The sequence below is a fragment of the Vulpes lagopus genome, chromosome 5, assembly GCF_018345385.1.
Source record: "Vulpes lagopus strain Blue_001 chromosome 5, ASM1834538v1, whole genome shotgun sequence".
Classification (NCBI taxonomy): Eukaryota; Metazoa; Chordata; class Mammalia; order Carnivora; family Canidae; genus Vulpes; species Vulpes lagopus.
In genome coordinates, this window is record NC_054828.1 from 117,160,092 (window position 1) to 117,178,830 (window position 18,739).

Genomic DNA, 18,739 nt, shown 5'->3' on the forward strand with positions numbered 1-18,739 from the left:
CAATAAAACAAGTCCATCTGAAAAATACAGAAAAGAGGAAAAAAAGAAATTAACAAAAACAAAAGAGTAAACTGAAATAAAATAAAGAATTAGATGGTAAACATAAACTGTGTTCACTGTAAGTTTAAATAGATTAAATTCACTATTAGAGACCCTCAAATCAAATAACAAAGTAGTATATTTTAATTACCAGAACAACACTCTAAAACTATATAGCATTGAGCATATAGAAATAAGCAAATGCTGAAAAAAATAGTGAGACAGCTGTATCAGGAAAAGACTAATGGTAAGAAAAATGTAAAGAGATATCACTATAAAAAAATAAAATTCAAGTGAAAAGTAATGAACAATAAAATTTTAATTCATTCAAAAAGGATAAAGCTGAATAGACAAATAACTATTTAAAATGTGGGAAAATGTCAATAACATGTCTCTCAAAAGTCAACTAAGCATCCTTTGACTGCTGTGTTCCAAATTTTCAGGAAATAGTTTATTCCTATGTAATACAAATTGTTCCAGATTCTAGTCCCGATCATCCAGTTATTTTACTGTGCGACTATTGATGGAAAGGCTCTAAAAAATTAGAAAACCTATGATTTAACAAGACAAAGGTAGCACCAAATGTTAAAACTATAACGTTATAAAAAATATAGATGAAAAACGTTAAATAAAATAATAGTAGAGTTTAGGGTAAAATAAAAGTATGAAATAATATAACACAAAGAATAATACATTGAGATCAAATGGACTCAACCCAGAAATGTAAGTATTGGTCAACATTACGATAAAAAAAAAAAAAAAAAAAAAAAACCTGGGGAAGTAGTCAGTGCACAGAACAGGCTGACAAGAGAAAGAACAGACAACAAAGGAGCAAGCCTAGGAGTTTACAGGATATCCAGAGTCCAAGTGAAGACTTGCCTTTGAGAAGGGAAGAAAGCTCATCCTCTGAGAGTATAAGGAAAGAAGTGGCTGTCATGGGAGTACAGATAAATTAAAACACAAAAAAAAAAAAAAAAAATAAAAATAAAAAAAATAAAAAAATAAAAAAATAAAAAAAAAAAAAAAATTAAAACACAAAGCAGAAAAGCTGAAAGTTGAGGGTGATCAAGCAAAAGCTCCCCAATTCTCCTTCAAAATTAAATAGAGATTTTGCATCGCAAATTCTGGGTTTGTGGTTTGTGTATGGGGGTCTCAAGAAGAATGATAGAAAGTTGTCAGGGCAAGTGGGAAAGGATGCTAATCGACATCAAGTAAAGGGATAGTCAGTATCACTGAGGTTAAAGGTGAAAGTGGAGGAACTTAGTAACATGATTATTATTGTTATTAATCAGAAGAGATGCAATAATTGCTATTTTTAAGACTACCTGTAATTCATATGATGAATACTATTGTGAAGTAGGGGCACCTGGGTGGCTCAATTGGTCCAGAGCATCAGACTCTTGACCTTGGCTCCAGTCATGATCTCAGGATTCTGGGATTGAGCCCAGCTTCAGGCTCCCCACTCAATGGGGAGTCTACTTGTCTCCCTCTCTCTCTACTCCTTCTCCCTGTGCATGATACCTCTTTCTTTCTCTCTCTCTGTCTAATAAATAAATAAATATTTTAAAAATATTACTGAAAAGTAGAAGTGAAAGAAGTTTTCTTTGGCTTCCTTTCATTTAGGAAAAATATTTTAATCCTGCCTTTAAAATTTCCTAAGGCTAAGCCAAAGAAGACAGAAGATGCTCAATAAACCAGTTCCAAAGTGAAAAGCTATGGACTTGGGTTAGTCTAGAGCTGAAGACCCTGGAATTTGGCAAAGAGAGACCAAGAAGGGAGTTGCAGTCTAAGGATGGGGCATGTTTAAGGAAATCTCTACTTCTCACGTCAGGAATTACAGAAGTCCCTGTGAAGAGGAGTGGATGATGAAATGTAGGGGCTGTCATATCCAAAAGCTATTTTTTTTAAGATTTCCTTTTCTGCATTCTAATTTCATTATTTTATCTTAACACCTTAGAAATTAAACATAACAACCTTTATCTTGAATAATAGATAATGCCTTGAAAGGAAATTGTCATACCTCTCTCCAAGTGCTGGGGCAAAGTGGACCTAAAAACGTTCAGAAACCACTAGGGGTGATTAGAAGAGAAGATAGAGCACTGGGCAAGAGGACAAAGTGATAGAAAATACTGTGCACATGTTAGCTCCCCATCAAGGGTACATAGAAATCCTAACTAAGGAAAGGATATACAATAATTATAATAATATAGTAACTGTCTGGTCATGCAGAATGGAGGATTCAATTTTTAAATAGATTTTTAGATAAAACAGTGATTCCAAAATGGAAACCCTGAAAGCTTTTCTGTTGTCTTTATTAGGAATGATACTAAAACAAGGCATGACCTGAATTCAAAGAACATGTGTATTCTGTGGCTTACCATCCACGGGAACATGCAGATGTGATGTTAGGAAAAGGACAGCAGTTAATGAAGTCTCAATTGAAAGCATGTTTGGGGACACTGAGTTATTTGTGTCACTCCCAGGGAAGAACACGGCAGGAGGGAAGGAGATGCTTCATCTCTACCTGCATAGACCCTTCCTTCGATTCATAACAGATTCTGCCTCATCTGAGAAAAAAAACATAATTTATTTTCCCAAATGATGACTTCTTTGAATGCTAGGTCTGTGAACCCAATATATCAATTATAATATAGACACTTGGACACTTCTGTACATTTTCCTTAGAATAAGACCTGGGTTTCTGGGAAGTCCCAGAGTCTGCAATATAAAAGATTCCATTCTCTGATCCCCAAAAGTATTGATCTAAGGAAGAGAAGGGATCCTGGATAAATTTTTCTAGTGCACTTTCACCCCTGCAAGTCAGCTGGGGTCTACCTGGGTCTACAATTCAAGCAGCAGGGCCCTTAGAGCATTATCTTTTCTTTGATCCTCGCAATGCCATGTGGATTGATTTTAAGGCATGCCTATTCTTCAAAAGGCTTGATCTCTAGCTTAAGAATGTGAGTTAAGTAGGGATTTTATAGGAATTTTTTGGCTTTAGGAAATAAAACTTAAGAGACCCCCTGCCTTTTATAGTCTTCTGTAAATCACCATCTCTAATTGTTTCTCCCCTTCAAAGCAGATTCCCATACACTTCATAATGTATTAATAAAGTCTCCAACAGGCATGTGTCTAATTACCCTCCATCTTCCGGTACAGATCAGAGTGAAATGAGTCATATTTATTGTCAGTTTGTCTCTGAGAGATGACAGTTTCTATCAAATCACTATGTGTCAAAAATGGAAGGATGTGCCAAGGTGGAAATGCAATTCCACGGTTCCCAAAGGTGGATGGGATCCCTGCTCCACATGTGACTCCAGTGTGTCTGCTGCTTACAGACAGGGATCTGGCCTTCTCAGCCAGCCAGCCTCTTTGTCACATCCTACCTACCAGCTGATGCAGCCTTACTGCATTCGCCCAAAACCGCATGCTGTCATTGTTCAGAGGCCTGTTGGCTTATTCCCTACTTGCCCTCTCTTATCCAGTCCCTGCCAACTCGGAGCTTCCGGATCCACTACTCAATTTTGATATACTTGTGGGCCTTCTGGGCTTTTAGTCCACTTAGCATCTGAGGGATAACTTTCCCTATTGAACTCCAGCTTGAACTTGGCCCAGCCTCTTCTTCCTACCCTACCTTAGCTGTGACATTGTCGGAAATGAAACCCTGGCTCCAGCAGTTTTGTGTACAGCCAGGGCCACATCCTCACACTCCCCTGTGATGGAATTCAGAGTTAGTCTTCAATATGCAAACACAAGGCCAGAAAAAACAACCTGCTAAAAGGGGAATTAGGGAGTTAGTTTCTTCCTGTTCAGTTTTACTTCCAATGTTATTTGTCAGTACATCACTGTGACCCACTCTCAGGAAGCTGAATTACAGACACCTCTTCTACTGTAGAATGCCATTCTCTGTCCTCTGGGATGTCCGCTCTAGTCATATATTAAAAAAAAAAAAATCACTCTACCTGATTGAATCTCCCATCCAACCTGGATTCCATCTCTCCCCTATCATTTGGCAGTCCCCTAATTCTGCTTTTCAATACATACCATCAAAACAGAAAGGGCAGTTGCTAAAAACAGAATGATCTACCAAGATAGGATAAAGAGAGAGCAATGATACCATTTGCACTTGAACTCTCCCGACCTTTTGGAAAATGGGGGAGGGGCTATGAAACATTTGCTCCACTAATCTCTTCCTCTCTCATTCCCTGAATTCACAAGTGTTCCAGTTTACTCCCTCTGTTGGAACCACAACTATCCCCAAGATAGCAAATTTCAAGTAAGAAAAGCATCATAAATGAGATCTATTGTGACTAAGCAGCCACCTTCAATCTATCTGAGACACCATAGGGACTTCTAGATTGCATTTTAGAGGGTAATACCAGCATTTAGCATATAAAATATGCAATTTGACCAAAGACTCAATGGTTTGAAATTCAGCAAATTGCAGGTTAAGTTTTAGTGTGTTCAGGCTGCTATAACAGAATACCAAAGACTGAGTGGCTAATAAACAGATACTTATTCCTTACAGTTCTGGAGGCTTGGAAGTTCAAGATCAAGGTACCTACAGAGTGAATGTCTAGTGAGGGCTCGCTTCCTTGTCCACAGATGGCCTCCTTTTAGCTATAATCATTAGAGGATTAGGAAGGGGCTAGGGACCTCCCTGGAATATCTTTTAAAAGGGCACTAATCCTTATCCTTTATAAGGGCTCTGCCCTCATGACCCAATAACTCTCAAAGGCCCCACCTTCAAACACTATCACAGCATCACAACAGGGGTTAGGTTTCACCATATGAATTTTGGGGTGAGGAGGGCTGGAAAAATACATTCATTCATTCTATAGCAGCTGAAGACCTATCCTTAAAGTCAGAGTTAATTCCTTCCTAGTGGAGAGAGGGGATGCTCCTCTATTACACACATTTTAAATCATTCTGTATAATTCATATCAAGACACATAAATTAGGAGTGCTTAATAGATCACTGTTCCTTGCAATGACTGAGATATGTTTTCTGGCTGTTAATGTTTAGTATACTTCTTATTTCTGTTTTTTTTTTTTTTTTTTTTTTTTTTTGAGAGAGAGAGAGAGCATAAGCGTGAGTGCATGCAGCCATGTATGTAAGCAGAAGGAGAGGAAAAGAGAAAACCCCAAACAGGCTCCACGCCCAGAGGTGAGCCCAATGTGGAACTCAATATCACAATCCTGAGATCATGACCTGAACCAAAATCATAAGTCAGACGCTTAATTGTCAGAGTGACCCAGGCACTCCAAATTTCTGGATTTTTATTTTTATCACCTTTCTTTCTTCACAAGTTAATTTTCCCAGAACCTTTCAGTCCCCAGAAAATAGTATCACAATCCATCTCCAAGGTTAGCAGTTATGAATTAACATTCTCTGCTTACCCCACACCTAACTTCCCAGATAGCCCAATTTGGCCAATAGAACTGGAAGCTTGAGGCACTGCCAGTGCCTCATCACTTAGAGAAAGAGTGTGCTGTTCCTGACATTCAGCACAAGATGAGGGGCTATTTCCTTCTGGCCTAAAATTATGGACAGTACTGATGGCACTAAGAAAAAGGTGAAAAAATATCACAGGGTATTTTTATTCTTTGTACTGCACTTGATTTTTCTAAAACGTTACTAGATTGTCCAAATGTGTGGCTCTCGTGTGCTCAGCATTCCGAACTCACGGCTGTGGATAATGGAGCTGAAATGACGTAAGGCAAAATACAGTTTAAACGTCAAACTTTTGCCATGTGCCTTAGAGCCAGCCAGGTGCCATTTGAATCGTTTATAGAACATCTTATTGTCTGCTGCCTAAATCCGGTCATATAAAAGTAATAGGGTATTGTTTTTTGCCCTTTGTGTTGTGAGGTTATCTAATTTCCATTCCCAGATGCGCATCAAGCCTGCTCTTTTTTTGTCTTTAAAATAAATCTCTTGCCTAAAGCTAAATATACAATACTTTGAACATGACAATGAAGCTATTTTTAATTTGTCCTTTCGTTTTAATTATGCTCTTGGTATTATTTAGTCAGTGCAATTTGCAACATTCTTGCTGCCACCTACAGGCAACCCTGTGCACCATCTAGGCTGTTGGGGGTAGGTGTAGCATTACCTGCTTATCTCAAATTAGAGATCTTGCTGTATTGCTAACCATTATTTGTCAGCATGGATAAGAGTGTGTTCAAAATGTTTTTTAAACAATACCTACATCTTTATTTATTCCATGGAAATAAGAGTATCTGCAAGATCCTCATAAAATCAGTAAATAGGACAATCTCTGCAAACATAAAGAATTCACTTGGGACAATACAGGAGAAATTCTACACAAATGTGTTCTTAATCGTTTCCATAAGTAATAAAATCAGCATGTTTATGAAAAACCTAAATACATAATTGATCAAAGCAATTTTCACAGTTTAAAATTTATTAGCAATGGAAATAGCTGATGTGAAAAGGAAGGTTAAGAGGAAAGAAAAGCTAAGTCTATTAAAAAGTCATTCTCTCTCATCTTGACAACTATTGCTAAGTGCACTAAGCTGACTCTGAAATAAGCGCAAAGAAGAGTTAAAACAGAGAAAGAGCAGCTCTTAAGAGGTCATTAAACACACACAGAAAGGAAAGAATGATAAAGTTTGTGATAGAATCCTGGAACCTCTTATGAATCTTCATCCTCTGTGAGGCAGGAAGACCCAGGCACTTGTGGGACTGAAAGAATATTCTCTCTTTGGGAAGCTGGGCTCAAAGGGGAGAGGTGGTTATGCCTGCCTGTGGTCTTTAAGTAATTCTTTGGGGATCACTCATCAATCCCCTTAAACTTTCTCTTTCTTACTGCAATATACATGTCTGTTAGAGTAAAAGTCATTATTCATAATGTGATATGGAGTTGCATGCCACTTTCTCAGTCTTTAAGAATTGCATCCCCTGGCCCTTAAAACCCCAGAATTTTTAAACTCCTTCACAGTGTATATACTGACATTTGAGAGTAGGAGAGGGAACCTGTATTTCTGTGGATAATCCATTTAACCTCTCTGTGTAATCTTTGATTTATTTATTGAAGAAACTTTCATTCATGAAGTACCTACTATATTCCAGGCTATGTGTTTGATACTAAGGATTTGGATTTAGCCTTTGCTTCAAGAATGCTTCCTCAGAGGGGTGATAGAAGCAAGTGTTCAGCAAAGGGCAAGTTGCCCCAATATGTGCCACTTTGGCATGCAGATTATTTCAAGATGAAAAAAATCAGGACCCAGAGACTCAGCAAGCACTTCGACCTTTCCCTAACTGCCTAAACAGAATTTCAATAGAAAACCTGCTCCAGGAAGAGAGCTATCTCCATAAATAACCACATTATAATAGGAACTAGGGGTAGTAGGCAGGGAGGAATTTAGCAAAATATGTGTGTTAAAATTCCTCTCTATGCCCCATTGTTTCTGTATGGCCTAGCAGACATGTGTTTATCAAACATTCTTTCTTATTTTTTTAATCTTCCCTCGAATCGTTTTCCTTCCCTTTGAATCCTTAGATCCCTACCCTCTTCTCCTTCGTTCATGATGACATATATAACTCATTTTGCCTGATTGTCTGTGTGGATCCCTTGTATATAGGAAAGTAGATCTGATTTTTTTTTTCTGTTGATCTGACTCATATCAATTTAACTCTTATGTTAGCTGGAATAAGCTTGAAGATAAAGTTTTTTGTTTTGTTATTTTTTTCCCTCCCTAGCAATGACACAAGGAAATGCAATTGAGTATGAGGACTATTATACAGGCAGGCACTGGTGCAACGACAGTGCAAAAGAAGGTCACCCTTCTGCAGGGAAAAGTCCTGGAAGGCAAAGGGATATGGAAAAAGGATAAATATATTAAGAAGAAAAGACAGCATAGCTTTGGCCATTCCCTTTCAGTTCTTCCTTTCCACTCCTTTTATTTCTTGCCAAGAGAAGGCTTTTTAAAATATAGTAAAAATCTCAGCAGTATTAAAAAAAAATCTTAGCAATAGAGTCTTGACAGTATCAAGTAGAATCCCAGGCCAGCACTGTGTTTGCCACACAGATTCCCATTAATAATTCATTCTCAATGTTCTCCCCAGTCCCATCACCTAAAATGCAAATAATCCAGAAATGTATAGCACACTAACCTTCTCAATCACACTTTCCTGCATAAGAGCAAGAAGAAAAAAGGCAACTTGATCAGCCTCATAGATTTGTGAAGTGAACTTTATGTGACTGGACATCACCATTATATGATCCCTCTCATTCTTGTTTGAATACTAGATCCTGTTGGATTTTCTTTGTTTTCCAACTTTTCCCCACTGACATTTAAACAAAAAATTATCAATGTTGAAATTAAGTATAAACTACTATTATATCATTTCAGTTTTGGAAAACTAAAGTTCTTTCACATAATAAAATAAGAGAAATAATGGAAAGCATTTTATTCCAATCGTCATTTTCTTAGAAATTTCTGTATACCTAAAACTAAATGAGATACTGTAATAAGTATAATCTTTGGACACATTTCTTCTCCATAAGGAGTGTTCAAGTTTATAGAGAGAAAGAAAAAAAAAAAATATATATATATCACTACATATAAAAGCAGATAGGTTTCGCACTGGGAAATTCTGAAATCCTTGAAGCCTATCATTAATATCTTTAAATTCTCTTTTTGTAATATTTCCTAATTTTCTCAAGTTATTTTCTCTCTCTTCACCATGCATGATAATCTCCAGACCACCAAATAACAATGCTGCTCAAACTCCCAGTCTCTCTTAGCGTGAAGGAGGACATGAATCAATTTGATGGAAGCTTTAATATGCTATATTCCCTAGCATTGTATGAGTTTCAATAATGAACCAACCAGAGAAAACACTGTTTACACCAATGGAATAATTGCTCCTAGTGGAATTTCAGACACCATACACAAACACATGCACAGAAGAAGACCTTTAGCAATCCTAAAATCACTAGGGCAATGTCCCACTGGCTAATCCATATATGCATAATGCCTGCTCTGAAATCACAGAATAAAATGGTAGAATTTACAATGTAGATTACAAAGCAAAGAAGATGAGGGAATAATTATATCAGTGTATCAGTCTGGAAAAACTTCCTGAAAAAGAGAGATTTGAATAGTTCTTTAAGAAGGGAGATGAGGGGCACCTGGCTCAGTGGTTGAAGGTCTACCTTTGGCTCAGGTTGTGATCCCAGGGTCCTGCGATAGAGTCCTGAATCAGGCTCCCTGCAGGTAGCCTGCTTCTCCTTCTGCCTGTGTCTCTGCCTCTCTCTGTGTATCTCTCATGAAAAAATAAATACAATCTTAAAAAAAAAAAAAGAAGGGAATATTCTAGAAAAAAAAAAAAAGAAGGGAGAAGACTTTGACAATCAGAAAGGAAGGAGCTGGGAAGGGAAAGGACATCCAGGTAGAGGAACAGCAGACACAAAGAATAAGCATGGCAGGTATGGGAGACAATTTGCTTTTAAAGACCCATTTTAAAAACCATTAAGACATTCTAAGCTAATCAGTAACTTTTGTTAGATCTAAATGACTCTGAGATAACCTCATGTCTATTGACTACTTTTCTGATAGAAGTGAAAAACAACTCATTTTCCCATGTTAAAAATCCATATAATGTACAAAATAGAAATGCTTCTGATATTTGACCATTTTCCTAATTGTCTTCAAATACAGTATTTGATGTACTATAATAAAGTTTAAAGACGGGACTTATTTTTGGATTATTAAAGTCTAATCCCAAAGCAGGATTTTAATTAAGAACAAGAACTGGAGAGTGTTTAAAATGAATTCTGGTGAGTTCTTCCACAGACAAGAGAAAACAGATATGCAATATTTTGACCTTTTCCTAAAATTCCCCAGATCTCTGACTTAGATCGGTCTATTCTTGATTAGATTCTGAGAATTCTCAACCAAGCATATTTCTTCAGAAATGATATTTACAGTTGACAGAAAGGATAGATAATATTAAAGATGTAAAAGTTCTGCTGTTCTTTTTCTAAAATTCTAGACAGATGGTTAGTTTCTTTTCATACTTTCTTTTGCATGAAGTATGTAGGCTATGAATTTTCCTCTGAGCTCTGATTTAACTCTGTCCCATTGGTTCTATATTGCTGCTTTCTGGAAATTCTGAAATTTAGGGTTTTTGTTTCATCTTTAACGCAAGAGTATCTGAGAAAGATTTTGTTTAATTCTAAGTACTTTTTAAATACCTTGTTATCATATCTACTTTATTGTACAAGAATATCTTTTAGATGTAGAAAGGCTTTCTTTACAGTCTAGAATATAGTTTTAAATTGTCATGCAGGCATGTGCTTTATTTTCTTTCTTTCTTTCTTTCTTTCTTTCTTTCTTTCTTTCTTTCTTCTTTCTTTTTTCTTCTTTCTTCTTTCTTTCTTCTTTTTCTTTTTTTCTTTCTGAGAGCTTTTGAGCAGCAGGTGTGGGGGGACAGAGGAAAACAGAGAATCTTAAGCAGGCTCCACAACCAGCAAGCAGAGCCTGATGCTGGGCTTCATCTAATGACCCTGAGATTATGACTTGAGCTAAAATCAAGAACCAGCTGCTTAGCCAACTGAGCTACCCAGGCACCCCAAGCATGTGCTTAATTTTTAAAGTAATGAGTACCATATACATTTTCTTGGTAACATTGTTAAGGAGTACCATACTCTTAGTGTGTTTTGTCCTTTTGCTATATCTAATATTGAAATTAGAGGCTAGAAGTCTTTGATTATTCTTAAGCCTATTTTATTATCTCCCATAATTTCTGATTTATGAAAATTACTGCTGTGCTATTTGGTACATGGGGATTTATGACTTATTTTTATTGTGAATTATACTAATTAATATTATAAACTGTTTTTCTTTGGGACGCCTGGGTGGCTCAGTGGTTGAGCATCTGCCTTTGGCTCAGGTCATGATCTCTGGGTCCTGGGATTGAGTCCCACATTGGGCTCCCCACAGGGAGTATGCTTCTCCTTCTACCTCTATCTCTACCTCTCTCTGTTGCTCTGAATAAATAAATCTAAAAATAATAATAATAAATAAATAAATAAACCATTCTTCTTTGTGTCAGATCATGTTTTTTGACCTAAATTGTGCCTTATCTGAAGGTAACACCAAGACTTCCACTTTCTCTGTATTTATGCTAATGTGAAATAGCTTTACTCTACTTACCTTTTTTGGGGGTGGTGTTCTTCTAAGTCACCTTGTTTTAAGTGTGTCACATACAAATTAGAGTAGGGTTTTGCTTTGTAATTCTATATACAAACCCTTTACCTTTAAATAAGTGAGTTAAATTCATTTATACTTATTGATATAACAGGCATGGTTCTTTTAAATATATATTCTTTTGTTATATTAGCTTTTGTTTATGTTTATTTATGAAGCTTTTTTTGTATTTTATGTCATTATGATATTTGTAAAGTTTACTATTTTAAATTATAGTGCTTATATTTTGCTTGCATCTTTATGTAATACTTTTTGCCCTTCTTTTTAAACAGCATCATCTCTTAAAATATTAAGATATATAACCTCTTAATTAAAATATTCCCTGAATAAAATCTATTGTAATATTTAAAGTTGAAGAAAAAATGATTGTGTTTAAATATTTTGGCTCACTCTTCTGGAATATATTAATAAGTGTTGCTTCATTGTTTCCTATCAGTGAATTTTACTGTCAAGAAGTCTGTTAAAAATCTTATTTTCTTTCCCTTAAAACAATAGTGGCATACATTTTTGTCTGACCACATTTTGAGGTGAAAGAGGCCATTATTTATATAGATTTATGTTTATGGAACAATAAGCAAAAATTTGGATTATTCAAGGGTAACTGGGGCATATGATTTTGTCATCTATAAATGGCTCGATTTTTTTGGCTTGGGAGCCTAAAATAGCCTTTATTTTTTTCATCATCTTATCTATAATATTCTTTTCCTTACCTATATTATATTGATCTTTCCTCTAAGTAAAGATATTTTTCTTTCATTCACCTAAATCATGTTTCAGTGTTGACAATTCTTTTTTTAATTCAGGTATAGTTAACAGTGTTATATCAGTTTCAGATGTATAATATAATGATTAAACAATTCTATGCATTACTCAGTGCAGTGATGACAATTTTTAAACAAGCTTCTCTCAGTGACTTCTCAATATGGATAATTTTTCACATATTTCAGAAAAATTTTCTTTACTTATACTTTTAAATATGTTTCTTGCTTTTCTTAATTCTCCTTTGCTTATATTTTGTATAGATTACTTGGCCCTCTAATTTCTCTATTTGTCATTCACTTTGTTCCATTTTTAAAATTTCTATCTTTAGTGTTTATGTGATATATTGACATTTAATGATTCCTGATTGGTCATGCTTCCTGACATCCATACCCTTTTGTAATCCTCTCCTATACTGACTCTTGACTTAAGCTATGTGTGTTGCTCTGGCCAGCACATCAGCAAATGTAACAAATGAGGAAGTTTGATAAATATTTGCACATGGGGACTTCCCCTCTTCACTATGTGAAGAAGCCTAGTTTAAACTTCTTGAGAATGAAAAACCACATACAGACAAAGGCTTAGCCATTCCAGATTAACATAGCTTTCAGTCAACTCAATAGTGAAATTCAGACGTGTGAATAAAGGCAAAACTAGCACAAGCGTGTTGTGTTATTGGATACATCTGACTCACAGAATCATGAGAAACATGAAATCATTGTTTTAAGTTACAAAATTGTGCAGGGTTTATGTATGATTGGATAACTGATAGAGAAATTGTGGCCTAGAAGTGTGATGTGGATATAATAAAACCCCAAATATGTGGCACTGGCTTTAGAATGGAGCAGCAGATGGAGGCTTGAGAAGTATAAGGAGTCTGCTGGCAAGGCCTGAAGGAATGGCAATGAAATGTTGGCAAAGACTTGAAATGAGGTGAGAAAATCATTAGCGGCAGGAAAAAATGGTCACCCGTCTTCTATAATAGCAAAATATTTGACAAACCTGTTAAGTGCTGGTACATAGAAGATAGAATCATACCTGATGAACTAGTGGTTCTGGCTAAGGAGACCTCTTAGCAGAATGAGGAAAAAGCCAGTTGGCTTCTCTTAGGTGCATATGGTATGACAGTGGAAGAGAGAGATAAGTTAAGGAGAGAACTATTTAGTTTCCAAGAAGAAACTAGACATGAAGAAAAGACAGAACTTCCTAGTTTGGAAAATAAAACAGCTTAACATTTTCAGACTTTTCAGATGGCAACTCTCAGTATAATAAATGGCCTCTGGATAAAGACCAAATCAAGGATATGGATGTAAAACCCTTTTCTTAGACCTCAGAAAGATTGAAAGTGATTTTTAGTAGATGCTCTCAGCTGAAGAGGAGGGCTTTTCTACAAACATTATCCCACAGCATTCTATTGTGGTTATACTGTTCCTGTCTCATGACTTGATGTTGGGTCTGTGGAGAAAAGTAGGGCAGGTAAGATGTCTTGTTCTTGAGTCTCTGGAATAACAGGAGCTATATCCAAGGAGCTACATCTGAGGAAGCCTTTCTCATATCCAGAACTAATACACAAAAGCATGGCATTTGGGCATCGATACACTTGAACATGAATCATCATGGCCAGGTAGTTGAATGCTTTATGTTGTTACATCAGTAGCCCTCAGTGAATCACAGTTCCCTCTATTCTCCTGTGTCGGCTTCTCCTACCTTGACTCTGAGCTTGGCATGTGACTTTCATTTATGCTTTTGTTTTGTCTAGTTTTGCCACTGGGATACCAGAAAAATATATGACATAAGTACATAATTAATAAGTACTTGGCATATTTGGACTTTCTCTTATTGAATGTTACATAACATTTACCATTCTAAGAGGCCTAGTCTAGACTCACTGAAGGTGAAAACTACACTAAGCGAGTATCCCAACTGAACTAGCCATCCCAGTTGATTCCTGACCCCCAAGAGAGCCTGCAAGCTGATTGTCGCTATAGAAATAGCCGATGCAAGACCAGCAGAACAGCTCAGCCAGCCCACAGCATTGTAACAGATAGTCATTATTTTGGATCCTTAAGATTTGAGATGATTTAGTATACAATAATAAATAACAGAATTTCTTTTCAATTTTCCATTGACTCTCTTTGACTCCTTGAAATTTAGTCTTCATTTCTTGAAGTTTGTCTTTTCTTCTGTTTTTAGTATTAATTTCATCTCTCTTGCTATTCTTTTATCTTAGGACTTCCTTCTTTTCTCTGAGTTCTTTATTTCATTTTTTTTCAATTTTTTTATTTAAATACAATTTAGTTAGCATAGAGTGCATTATTAGTTTTAGCGACAGAATTTAGTGATTCATCAGTTGCATATAACAGCCATTCCTAATTATATCAAGTGCCCTCCTTAATTCCCATCACCAAATTACCCCATTTCCCCACTCACCTCCCCCCCAGTAACTCTGTTTCCTATGGTTAAGAGTCTCATATGGTTTGCCTCCCTCTTTGTATTTATCTTAGTTTAGTTTTCTTTCCTTTCCTCTAGGTTCACTTGTTTTGTTTCTTAGATTCCCCATAGGAGTGAAATCAGATGGAAATTGTCTTTCTCTGACTGACATATCATATTTGTCTTTGACTGACTTATATCACTTAGCATAGTACCCTCTAGCTCCATCCATGTCATTGCAAATGGCAAGATTACATTCTTTTTGATGGCTGAATAATATTCCAGTGTGTGTGTGTGTGTGCGTGGTATCATATCATCTCTATCCATTCATCTGGTAAGGGCAACTGGACTATTTCCATGTTTTGACTATTGTGCACATTGCTGCTATAAACATTATGGTGCATGTGACCATTTGAATCACTATGTTTGTATCCTTTAGATTAGTACCTAGTAGTGCAAATGCTGGGTCATAGGGTAGTTCTATTTTTAACTTTTTGAAGAACCTCCGTACTGTTTCCCAGAGTGGCTGCCCCTCATGAGTTCTTTAATTCTGATGAATAACTTCCTTCATAGAAGCCATGGCTTCATTGGCTTCATCGGATACGTTTAAACTTCTAATTGGAACATTGAATAACAAATTTCTTTCTGCTTTCTGGATACATTTTACTCTTTTTATTTGTTTTGTTTTGTTTTGCTTTTAAGTAGGCTCCATGCCTAGTGTGGAGCCCAGTGCAGGGCTTAAACTCACAACTCAGAGATCAAGACCTGATCTGAGATTGAGAGTCAGACATTTAAGCTACTGAGCCACCCAGGCGCCCCAGCTACATTCTACTCTTGCCTTTTGTTTTCTTTTTGAACTTGTAATGATATTTTGCACATTTCTTCCTGTAACATATTTGTATAACTGTTAAATTGGTGCCTTTAGTTTGAAACATCAAGTAGGATTTTCACTGAACTAGCTATTTTTAATCGATGAAGGATAATTCAGAGAAGGGAAAGGTTATCAGTATTGGCTGCTATGACAATAACATATTTTTAATGAAAAAAATGAATGTATAGTTACCTCTTATTTGCAGCTTAAAATATAACTTTCTTAGGACGTCTACCATCCATCCTATGATTTACTCATTCTTGTTGGTTCTGACATAATTTGCAGTCACTAAAGGGCAAGTGATCCACTCATTCGTTATACTTGATATGGTATGAGACCTTCCCCTTTCTGTAGCAGTTAAATCTGGTTTATTCGATCTCAGCTTTTCTCAAAGTAGATTCTGCTTAGGATGGGCACTCTTTCTAGAAATGAGTAATTTCTGGAGATTTCTGAAACCTATCCTCAAAATATCTTCTCTATTCTTTCTGTTCTTCAAGTGCTTCAGCATCTCCCCTTTGTTCAAGATTTGTAGGCTTTGGTTCTTTGGGTCTCAGTGCACTTAAAACTATCTAACAATAACTAGGCATTGACAATTTTTTTAAACATTTATTTATTTATTTTAGACAGAGAACATGTGCACAAGCTTTTTTTTTTTTTCCAAGATAACAAATTCTTTTATTTGCCACTGAAGAGCAATGCAGGTATCCAGAGATAGGATATTATTCTCTAATCTGACCTCCTTGCTGGGGTAATGCCACAAAGGCTTCATTGTTCAGTGGCTGTAGGCACACTAGCCTCTCAAAGAAAAATAGAGTTTTTCTACAAAAGACTTATGTGAGGTTGACTGGGGAAAAGACAACTGGAATAGAAACAGAAGATGGCAATAAATACATAATTACTAATGATTACTTTGAAAGTAAATGGACTAAATGCTCCAATCAAAAGAAATAGAATGACAGAATGGACATAAAAACCAAGACCCATCTACATTCTGCCTACAAGAGACTCATTTAAGACCTAAAGACACCTGAAGATTGAAAGTGAGGGGATGGAGAAACATCTATTATCAAATGGATGTCAAGAGAAAGCTAAAATACCAATACTTCTATCAGACAAAATTGGCTTTAAAACAAAGACTGTGGGCACCTGGGTGGCCCAGTGGTTGAACCTCTGCCTTTGGCTCAGGTTGTTATCCCAGGGTCCTGGGATCAAGTCCCACATAAGTTTCCCCACAGGGAGCCTGCTTCTCCCTCTGCTTATGTCTCTGCCTCTCTCTGTGTGTCTCTCATGAATAAATAAATAAAATCTTTAAAAAAATGAAAAATAAACAAAGACTATAACAAGAGAGAAAGGACACTATATAATAATAATAAAGGGGACAATCCTACAAGAAGCTATAATAATTGTAAATACTTATGCACCTAACATGGGAACACCCAAATCATAAAACAGTTAGTAAAAAACATAAGGGAACAAATAAATAATAACACAATAATAGTAGCAGACTTTAATAACCCATTTACATAAATGGACAGATTATCTAAACAAAAAATTAACAAGGGAACCACTTTGAATCACAGTGGATGAATGGATTTAACAGCTCTTTTCAGAGAGCTTTTCCAATCTAAAAGAGAAGAATACATATTCTTTTCAAGGGCACATGGAACATTCTCTAAAACAGATCATATATTAGGCCACAAGACAAGCCTCGATAATTTAAAAAGAATGAAGTAATATCCTGCATCTTTTCTGACCAAAATTCTATGAAAATACAACCCAACCACATGAAAAAAATCTGGAAACACTATAACTACATGGAGGTTAAGTAACATGCTACTAAATAATAAATGGGTCAACCATGAAATCATAGAAGAAATTTAAAAAGTGGGGATCCCTGGGTGGCTCAGCAGTTTGGTGCGTGCCTTTGGCCCAGGGCACGATCCTGGAGTCCTGGAATTGAGTCCAACGTCCGGCTTCCAGCATGGAGCCTGCTTCTCCCTCTGCCTGTGTCTCTGCCTCTCTCTCTCAAATAAATAAATAAATAAATAAATAAATAAATAAATAAATAAATAAATCTTAAAGAAAAGAAATTTAAAAAGTACATGGAAACAACTGTAAATGAAAACATAATGGTTCAAAACCTTTGGGATAGAACAAAAGAAGTCCTCAGAGGAAAGTTTATTGCAGCTGAAGCAGAGGAAAGTTATTGCAGTTTCTTGAGGCCTACCTCAAGAAACAAGAAAAATCTCAAAAAATCAACCTAACCTTATGCCTAAAGGAGCTGAAAAAAGAACAATAAGCAAAACTAGAACCAGCAGAAGAAAGGAAATAATAAATATTACAGCAGAAATAAATGATATAGAAACTGAAAATACAATAGAACAGATCAATGAAGTCAGGAGCTGATTCTTTGAAAAAGATCAGTAAAATTGATAAACTTCTAGCCAGACTTACAAAGAAAAAAAGAGAAAAGACTAAAATAAATAATATTGCAAATAAGAGAGAAGAAATAATAATAAACAGCACAGAAATAAAATTTTGAGATAATATTATGAAAAACTATATGCCAACCCATGGTACAACTTGGAAGAAATGCATAAATTTCTAGAAACACATAAGCTACCAAAACTAAAACAGGAAAAAATAGGAAAGTTGAACATACTGATAACCAGCAAAGAAAACCCTGAATCAGTCATTAAAAATGAAAACAAAAAACAAAACAGATGACTAGACACACACACACACACACACACACACACACACACACACAAATTCCCCAAATCCAAAATCCAAGACCTGATGGCTTTACAGGTGAATTCCAGAAAACATTAAAGAAGAGTTAATACCTATTCTTCTCAAACTAGTACAAAAAGTAGAAAACTTAGGAAAACTTCCAAATTCATTCTTTGAGGCATTACTCTGATACCAAAACCAGATAAAGATATCAAAGAGAGAGAGAGAGAAAGAACTACAGGCAAATATCCCTGATTAACATAGCTGCAAAAAATCCTCAACAAAATACTGGCAAACAAATCTGGCAATATATTTAAAACCATCATTCAACACAATCAAATGGGATTTATACCTGGCTTGCAAAGGTGGTTCCAATTGATGTGATACATCACATCAATAAGAGAAAGGTTAGCAACCATGTGATCATTTCAACAGACAAAGAAAAAGCGTTTGACAACGTACAACACCCATCCATTATAAAACCCCTTAACAAAGTAGGTTTGGAGGGAACATACCTCAACATAATAAAGATCTTACATGAAAAACCTACAGTGAACATCCTACTCAATTGGGAAAAACTGAGAGCCTTTCCTCTAATGACAGGGACACGACAAGGATATCCACTTTCCACTTTAATTCAACATTGTACTGGAAGTTCTAACCACA